The 9,305-nt window shown below is 40.3% G+C and overlaps 1 non-coding gene across 1 annotated transcript; it reads left to right on the forward strand.

The window, feature by feature from the left end:
- The first annotated feature begins 5,049 nt into the window (after positions 1–5,049).
- LOC115861657 (U6 spliceosomal RNA) lies at positions 5,050–5,156 on the forward strand. Its single transcript, XR_004042845.1, has one exon. It is a non-coding gene; the product is annotated as a U6 spliceosomal RNA (small nuclear RNA).
- Positions 5,157–9,305: the final 4,149 nt, after the last annotated feature.

The following is a 9,305-nucleotide window of genomic DNA, read 5'->3' on the forward strand; positions in this document are numbered from 1 at the left end:
GGGGGGGGTTGTTATTGCATTTGAGAGCCAGCAAATAGGTTTCCTTTTTTTTTTTTTTTGACTCAGTCTAACTACCTAATTTATAAAGCTACTAAGTGCCCTGAATTTACTTTGCATTTGAAATACTATCATGATTATCTGTTGGTCTCTTCGTAGCTGTATAACCAAAGAACTATCACATAGTAGTCTGGGTTACTTTAAGCCAAATGACTCAAGCTTCAACTGGATTTCATATGGCAATATTTTAACCATAAATGTCATAAAGGAGTTTCATCGTGGAAAGATTTATTAATCACGGTACTGCTGTTTTTAGACCTTGGTGGAAAGCAAAGCATCATCTGTGAATATTTTTTGCTGACTTTAGATCTCTCAGAAGTGTAGCAGCCACCACGCCCACCACAGAAGAAGAAAGGCAATGGATGGTTCATTTCTTACTTATGTTCCATCATGCAACCTCTCTCTATGGAAAACAAAGGGTCCACAGGGTTCAAGAAACTTTAAACACAATCATCAGTAACCACTGCTTTATATAATGGCAGCAGCCACTCTTGGTAATTCAAAGGCAACATACCAACTTGTTATGTTGGGTTGACCATTAACTCCAAGGGCAAAATTGCAGATCTGCTGGAATCTGCAGTTATCTGAGTTTTGATGATTATGAAAGGGTTGATTTGGATTTTGATAGTCTTTTTATTACCCAGAAAACCACACTGTCTGCTAAAACAGATTGAAAAAGAAAAGACAGGTAGGCATATATGATATTGTATTTCTAAAAGTACAATTAAGAAAACAGAGGTCTAAACAGAGAGTCAAGACACTTGACCACGTGAATCCTGTTTTGTTCAGGGAAAGTTATTTTGAACTGAAGAATGGTCTATATTGCAGATGTTAAAATGTGGCTTAATTTCTAAAATTTGCATATAGGTATACAAGCTAGTGGCTAGCATTTTTTCCCAAGACTAGATGGAAATAAAATCCATGGAATAAAAATCCTGTCTCTTTCTAGCTGTGTGATCTTGGACAAGGTAACCTCTCTGAACCTCTGTTTTCTCATGTATACAAATGGTGACCCTGGTACCCAGCTAATGGAACTGCTGTGAGGATGTTGGGAGGACATATATGCTCAGAGTGAGCTTTAAACAAATGATTCCAGACATAAATGGTGGTAAGGATGTTGGTGAAAAAAATGCAAAAAATATATATGAAATGTTGGAAAAGTACTTGAAGTCTTATTTACAGTAACCATTTTGTTTCTTGAAACTATTTTTTAAAATGAAAAATACAAGAAACTCTAGCCCAGTCAAGTAATAATTGTTAAAAACTCTGAATCAGTGGGATTCATTTAATAAGGTGGATGGGGTATTCTGAGAAACTTTAAGATGGTCACTAAATTTATTTGAGTATTTACTGTAGGATTTGCTACGTAATTGTGATTGAAAATATGTTTCTCAACTATTTCAGAAGTAAATACAGTTAGTTCCATCCCCCCGATCTCAAGTGTATTAATAAATCTACTCAGTAAGTGGTTTTTATTTCTTCTTTTTCTTTTTAATTCCAAGAAGAAAATTTGAAGATCATGTTGAAATAGAGCCAGATGGTCAGATCTGACTTTTCACATTAGGTGAATGCTCATAATTTTCTTTATCCTGAAACAACCACAAAAGCAGAAATCATGGTGAATGGCCTCCAAGAACATCAAATCCAGATAATCTCAGGGGTTTTATGTTCTGTCAAACATTTCATCAAATGGCATGAGAAACATATCTTTCATGTCCTTTTCATTTTTAAAAAGGCTGTATCCTTTATATTAGGGGAAAGTAGTTTTGATATGTGTTTTAAATTACTGCATATAATAACAGTCTCTAGAAATGTATCTTTCTTTTTTTAAGCCAATGCAAAGTTTTTTCTATAAGCATAGTCAATTCATTTAATTCTCTTTCAGATAAAACTTTAAAAATCTGAGATCACTCTCTTCCACCTTATATAAAACAAAGAAACCGTTATGATTTTAGGTATGCAAGAATTTTTCATCCTTTTCCACTGGATGGAATTTAAAAAAATTGATGAATAGGTTACATATAGTAGGTCAAGATGATAACTAATCTGATTTTTAAAAAAAGAAACATAGGCTTGTGCAGCAGAAGAATTGGGAAATGTGTTATCTAAATATGTCATGGGAAATATGGACTTTAATCTGTAACATATGTGAAGTTTAATCATTAAGCAATGAATTCCTCTTCTGAGGTCTGTATGGTGAGTATCAATGAATATAATATTTTTTGAGCTGAATGAAATGCCCAAGACCAATCTCTCAAGATTTAATTACCCACTTAAAAGTCCCCAGAGTTTTTGAAGGAAGCCCCAGGACCCATAGATCAAGCTCCTTGGTGGTTGCTCTGCATTGGAAGGTGAACCGACAGCAAGGGGTCTCCTCTATCTGGAATTTTGAAGTAGGTCATGCAGAACAGAGAGCCTGCCCCATGCCCAATCATCGATGCCCTTGTAGATCCCACAAACCCAAGGGTCTGACCTCCCGATGGTGATGTGAATAATTGAATACAGTAACAACATTAACTTCCAATTAATGAGATTGGAGCTGAGAGAATAAGGTCACGTGACAGGGAGACATGGAGGTGGAAGGTGGGTCCACCTTAGAAAGAATCTTCAGGAAAGGCTTTTCTAAGGAGATACCATCTGAGCTGAGACCAGATAGAAAGGAGGAGCCACCCTGAAGGAACAGCAAGTACCATCTCCTGAGGTGAGGCAGAGCTTGGCAGGTGTGAGCAGGGGCAATGGGGCCAGTGTGGATGGAGGGCAGGGCCTGGGAGATGGAGTGACTAGCTGGACTGGGAGGCCATGCTTGGGACTTTGATGTTCTTGGAAGAGAACTCATGGGAAGCACTGAAGAATGGAAAGCTGGGTAGTGACATAAGCTGATTTATTATTTTAAAAGCTTCCTCCATCAGCAATCCAACATGGTGGAATAGCTTCCAGTTAGGAAGTCCTATAGCCCAATCCATAGTTACGGTGATGGTGGTGTGAATCATGGTGGGGGCAGTGAGGTGGCGGGCAATGAGCTGATATGACCGGCAGGTGAAGTCAAGGTGAGGTCAACGTGTGGGATGTGAGAAGGGAGGGTTTCGCCTCAGCAAACTGGCTGGTAAAGAGACCAATGAGTGAGATGCGAAATTTGGGTGAAGAAGGGATTTTAAGGATGATGTTCAGGAGATTTATTTTAGAGATATTAATTTTGAGAAAACATTTGGACAACCAGTCCCAGATTTCCAGCAGGCAGATTAGATACTGGTCCATGATGCCTTATCCACAATTCGAGAATCAATAAACCTCCAAGAAATGGAAAAATTTTCATAACTCTTTTGACAGACTTGAACCAACATGAGGCAGCCCTGGTTTATTCCTCTGGCACCGTTCATATATTCGAAGCAGAGATATTGATGTGTGTGATCACAGGGTGCACCCCCAGACTCCACTGGGGTGCAGCATGCCATGCACACCAGATTAGTTTTCTAAAATTCCCAAGGTTGAAACACATTTACCTCTCTCCCCTGCCCCCATGTGTTGCATGAGGACCTGTGGATTTCTGTAAAGTCTGGAAGTAAGTGGAAGGGATAATTATGGAGAGGCACACTGGGGACCTGGAATCCTCAAGGGAAAAGGAAAAGGGGGTAGATTTGGGCAAGTCATGATCACTCTCTGAAGTTTCAGTGGGATTTTCAGCAAAAAGACCCTGACTTCTTGAAAACTCCAGTGTGCCCAGCATGCTTTCAGAGTCCACCATCCTGGTTTTAATGATCCAGCACAGCCTTCTGACTAGGATTTTAGGGGATTGTTTTTATGCTATATGGTTATTAATTATAGCTTAGAAATTATTTTATGTATGAAGTGCTTTTTATTTATTAAGACCAGCATAAATTTTCCCATGACATTCAGGGTATAAAATGCCATGGTTCTGGGCTTCCCTGGTGGCGCAGTGGTTGAGAGTCTGCCTGCCGATGCAGGGGACATGGGTTCGTGCCCCGGTCCGGGAGGATCCCACGTGCCGCGGAGCGGCTGGGCCCGTGAGCCATGGCCGCTGAGCCTGCACGTCCGGAGCCTGTGCTCCGCAATGGGAAACGCCACAATAGTGAGAGGCCCGCGTACCGCAAAAAAAAAAAAAAAAAAAAAATGCCATGGTTCTTTCTCTTTTTTTTTAAAGTATCAAATTAAATTCAGCTTGAGCTCCCACTCACCAGCCTAGGGAAGAAATCCAGGATCTGTGATGTTTTGGGGGGGATCCTTCCTCCATCCTCTCCCTTAATTCCAGAGAGCCTCAGGGATTACTCAGTTGGGGAAAATGGGGATGTCCCTGTCTTCACATGTGAGTGACTGGCCGTCATTGCAATTGCTTCTGGCTCAGGCCCCCTGGTCCACCTGAGGCTGGCCAGCTCCCTATAAGCCATGTCCACCCCCTGAGCCCTTTGCTGCTGGGACCTGGCATTTGGCACTGTAACTCCATGGGATTCACTGGTGTAGGTAGGACTTGGAGTTATCTGGCCTTCCCCATTTGTGGAATTTTTTTTTTTTTTTTTTGGCGGTATGTGGACCTCTCACTGTTGTGGCCTCTCTTGTTGCAGAGCACAGGCTCTGGACGTGCAGGCTCAGCAGCCATGGTTCACGGGCCCAGCAACTCCACGGCATGTGGGATCTTCCCGGACTGGGGCATGAACCCGTGTCTCCTGCATCGGCAGGTGGACTCTCAACCACTGCACCACCAGGGAAGCCCCCCATTTGTGGAATATTGCCCTTCTCTGCAGCAGCATCTTGCCTGGGAGCAGGCCCTCCAATCTCTGACTATGAAAGCCCCTAGCTTCCCTCCACACCACCAACCTGGACAGTCCTCCAGTCCTCCTCATCCTCAAAGGTAGGAGAAAGGTGCACTTTGCTCCAGGTAAGGCTATAGCAGCGACATAAACACAAGATACCAGCAAGTTTTTCATACCCCTTAACAGACTAAACAGACCTAGAAAACAAACAACAACAAAAAATCTTGTGCTCACTTCAGTAGCACATATACTAAAATTGGAACAATACAGAGAAGATTAGGATGGCCCCTGTGCAAGGTTGACATGCAAATTTATGAAGCATTCCATACTTTTTTCTGACTTCAGACTATACTATAAAGCTACAGTAATCAAAACAGTTTGGTACTGGCACAAGAACAGAAATATAGATCAATGGTACAGGATAGAAAGCCCAGAGATAAATGCACTCACCTAGGGTCAACTAATCTATGACAAAGGAAGCAAGAATATACAATGGAAAAAAGACAGTCTCTTCAATAAGTGGTGCTGGGAAAACTGGACAGCTACATGTAAAATAATAAAATTAGTACACTCCTTAACACCATATACAAAAATAAACTCAAATGGATTAAAGACCTAAATGCAATACTGGATACTATAAAACTCTTAGAGAAAAACATAGGCAGAACACTCTCTGACATAAATCTCAGCAATATCTTTTTTGATCCACCTCCTAGAGTAACGAAGATAAAACCAAAAATAAACAAATGGGACCTAATTAAATGTAAAACCTTTTGCACAGCAAAGGAAACCATAAGCAAAACAAAAAGAAAACCAACAGAATGGGAGAAAATATTTGTAAACGAAGCAACCCACAAGGGATTAATCTCCAGAATACACAAACAGCTCATGAAGCTCAATATCAACGAAACAAACAACCCAATCCAAAAATGGGCAGAAGGTCTAAACAGACATTTCTCCAAAGAAGACATACAGATGGCCAAAAGGCACATGGAAAGATGCTCAACATCACTAATTATTAGAGAAATGCAAATCAAAACTACAATGAGATATCACCTCACACCAGTCAGAATGACCATCGTCGAAAAATCTACAAACAATAAATTCTTGAGAGGGTGTGGAGAAAAGGGAACCCTTCTACACTGTTGGTGGGAATGTAAATTGGTACAACCATTATGGAGAACAGTATGGAGATTCCTTAAAAAAGCAAATATAGAACTACCATATCATCCAGCAATCCCACTGCTGGACATACATCCAGAGAAAACCATAATTCAAAAGGATACACACACTCAAGTGTTCACTGCAGCACTGTTTACAATAACCAAGACATGGAAGCAACTTAAATGTCCATCGACAGATGAATGGATAAAGAAGATGTGGTACATATGTACAATGGAATATTACTCAGCGATAAAAACAAATGAAATAATACCATTTGCAGCAACACGGGTGAACCTAGAGATTGTCATACTGATTGAAGTGAGTCAGACAGAGAAAGACAAATATCATATGATATCATATGTGCTTATATGTGGAATTAAAAAACATGGCACAAATGAACTGATTTACAAAACAGAAACAGAGTCACAGATGTAAAAAACAAACTTATGGTTACCAGGGGGAAAGGTGAGGAGGGATAAATTGGGAGATTGAGATTGACATATGCACTATATATAAAATAGATAACTAATAAGGACCTACCGTATAGCACAGGGAACTCTACTCAATACTCTGTAATGACCTATATGGGAAAAGAATCTTAAAAAGAGTGGGTATCTGTATATGTACAACTGATTCACTTTACTGTACACCTGAAACTAACACAACATTGTAAATCAGCTATACCCCAATAAAAATGTGAAAAAAAATCCTACAAATATCTGCTCATTGCAATGTTCTCAGTGTATAAAACATAAGATGCTCTGTAGAATTATGATGCAAAGGGAAGGAGAGGAAAAGTTTTGAGGAAACTTTAGGCAGCTTTCCCTCCAGTTTTATCTCTCATGCTGGCTCTGTGTCCTGTATTTCTATAGTGACATAGCTGAGGGGTTAGAGTATGTGCAGATTGTGTCTTGTTTTCTTTCAATAATTTTGGATTGTCATGCTTCATTCTCAGGAAATATGTCTGAAAAGGAAGTGAGGATGCCAGCCTCATAGCTTACACCTAGAACAGGACAAACAAGCCTCTCTCTTCCCTCAGCCGGGCACACACGGTCTCAAAGAGACTTGTGGGCATAAAAGAAGGCTAAAAATAAAACAAGACTATAAACATCGTTTCATGGTGACATCGGCAGGAACTGATTTTCTTAACCATTTCTCTCGACTGTTTCCCCTTTTTCACAGATTCTTGTAACTCTCTCATTAATGTCTAGCTATATTTCTAAATTTTTCCTTAGGAAAAACAGTTTGAAGTCAAAGACCTTGGTCAAAGGACATGAACTTTTTGGTTAGCATTTGTTCAGTACAACACTTTTCTCTGAAAATGATATATTATCATCTTAAAATTTGGAAAATACCAAAAAAACACCCCCCGTAAAACGAATAACAAAAATCGTAAATATTCCTATAACCTAGAGAAAATTACTGTCAGTACTGTGACATCTATAATCCCATATGATTTTAACATGTGTTTCTGCTTCTTTTATTAATGTTACTTACTGTTAATTGTATTTTTCCATATCATTAAATATTATTTGAAAACGTGATTTAAATGGCCTGATCTCCCTCACACATCATAACACATTGAGCAGTTTCCCTTTCGTTGGCTTTACTTGGCTGTTTCCCTCCTCTTTACTATCTCAAACACTATGGCCATCAAAACCCCAGGGTTGAATCTTGAAACCTCTACCAGCTCAGGGCCACCTCAGGGATGAGGACGTTGAAACCAGGAACCAGGACATGTGCAGAGGTCTCTTCAGGCTGCTGTCGGCACATCTGCATACTCCAGGCAACTGCCAGGAGGTGCCTCTCTGGGTGGATGTGCCTCCCCTGAGGGGACCGATCAGAGAACAGGGGCCCTTTCCTAGGGCTGGCACAGCCTTGCAGATACACAATGGGGTAAGCAGAGTTGGGCTAGGTTTGGGCACCCACCTTCTTGGCCATGTGCATTTATTGCAGTCAACAGCCTGGTCAACCTTACAGAGCTGTCATGCTACATGTGACTTTTTACCCAAAGTAAATGACAGGACTGGTTGGCAGATCCAAATGTGGTCAACCCCAGCTCTGCTGCTCCTTTAGCTGCTTCAAAATGCCTTCCTGATCAGGTCAAGAGGCTAGCACTCTGGGTGGGGTTTCTACATCTCTTGCTATGCAGTATTCACGGCCAGGCACTGATCAGAGTACATTTCATTTTTGAGAAAGCAGTCACCACAGGATTATCTAAATGTTCCATTCAGGCAACTGCGTGTATTGTCTGGCGTTCTAATTTACCCAAACTTTGTGATATTAAAAAGTCTTAAGTTATGGACTGCAATTAAAAAAAAAATACTGTGGTCTTTGGGATCCTTAGGAAATGTCTCCTCAGCCAGCTCAACCGGGCAAATCGTTAAAAACAACAAGAATCTTGAACACGACCTTAACATCATCAGATGTGAGGGGAACAACTATAAGCCAATTACTTCAGGGATCGCTGCTGGTTTTGACGTCCCACCAGGATGTCCTGGAATTTTGTCCTAACCTAGTCATAGTTTTCCTTTCAAAACTTGGAAAGCAGCTTCCACCCAAAGGCAGACAGAGGATGGGAAAGTGACAGTGAAATGAGAACCAAAGAGTTCAAGTGTCTATTTTATGTCCTTTAACCAGTCCTTTCTGTTGTGTATTTTGGCATGTGATTTTTAGACATATTTGAGTCTATCTTTGCAAAATTGAAAGCTGATTCAAAGCCACGCACTCAGAAAGAGACTGAAAGGCAATTGTACTTTATTATCCCTCAATTTTTGCACAGAAATTTCATTGTAATAATTGTTCTAGACTGATGGAGTCCCCATTGAAAACTGGGTTCAAAAAGTGGCTTTGATAGAAAATCGCCTGGATTATAAAACAGCACCTAAAAAACAGCCAGCAGACAGAAACAGAAGCACTCCTTCAGGTCTGGTGTGGTGTCTAGTGGACTTGCTCTGCACTCTTTTTTAACTTTCTATTTTGAAATAATCTCAGACTTAAAAGTTTCAAAATAGTACTAAGAATGTCTATATACCTTCACCCATATTCTCCAAATGTCAGCATTTTAACCCATTTTCTTTATTGTTCTGGTTCTCTCTTCAGAGTGTACTTTCTAAAAATAGGAAAGTTCTCATAGGTAACCATGGCACAAAGTCCAAATTAGGAAATTAGTATTAATACAATACTGTTATCTAATCTGCAGCCTTTATTCTATTTTTGCCTGCTGGACTCGACCTTACCCACACGAGGACCAGTCGACCACCAGAGCCTCTAATGTGATGTATTAAGAAAGACACATCATCGGACACAGCATAGTTT

Source organism: Globicephala melas, chromosome 15 (assembly GCF_963455315.2).
Source record: "Globicephala melas chromosome 15, mGloMel1.2, whole genome shotgun sequence".
Lineage (NCBI taxonomy): Eukaryota > Metazoa > Chordata > Mammalia > Artiodactyla > Delphinidae > Globicephala > Globicephala melas.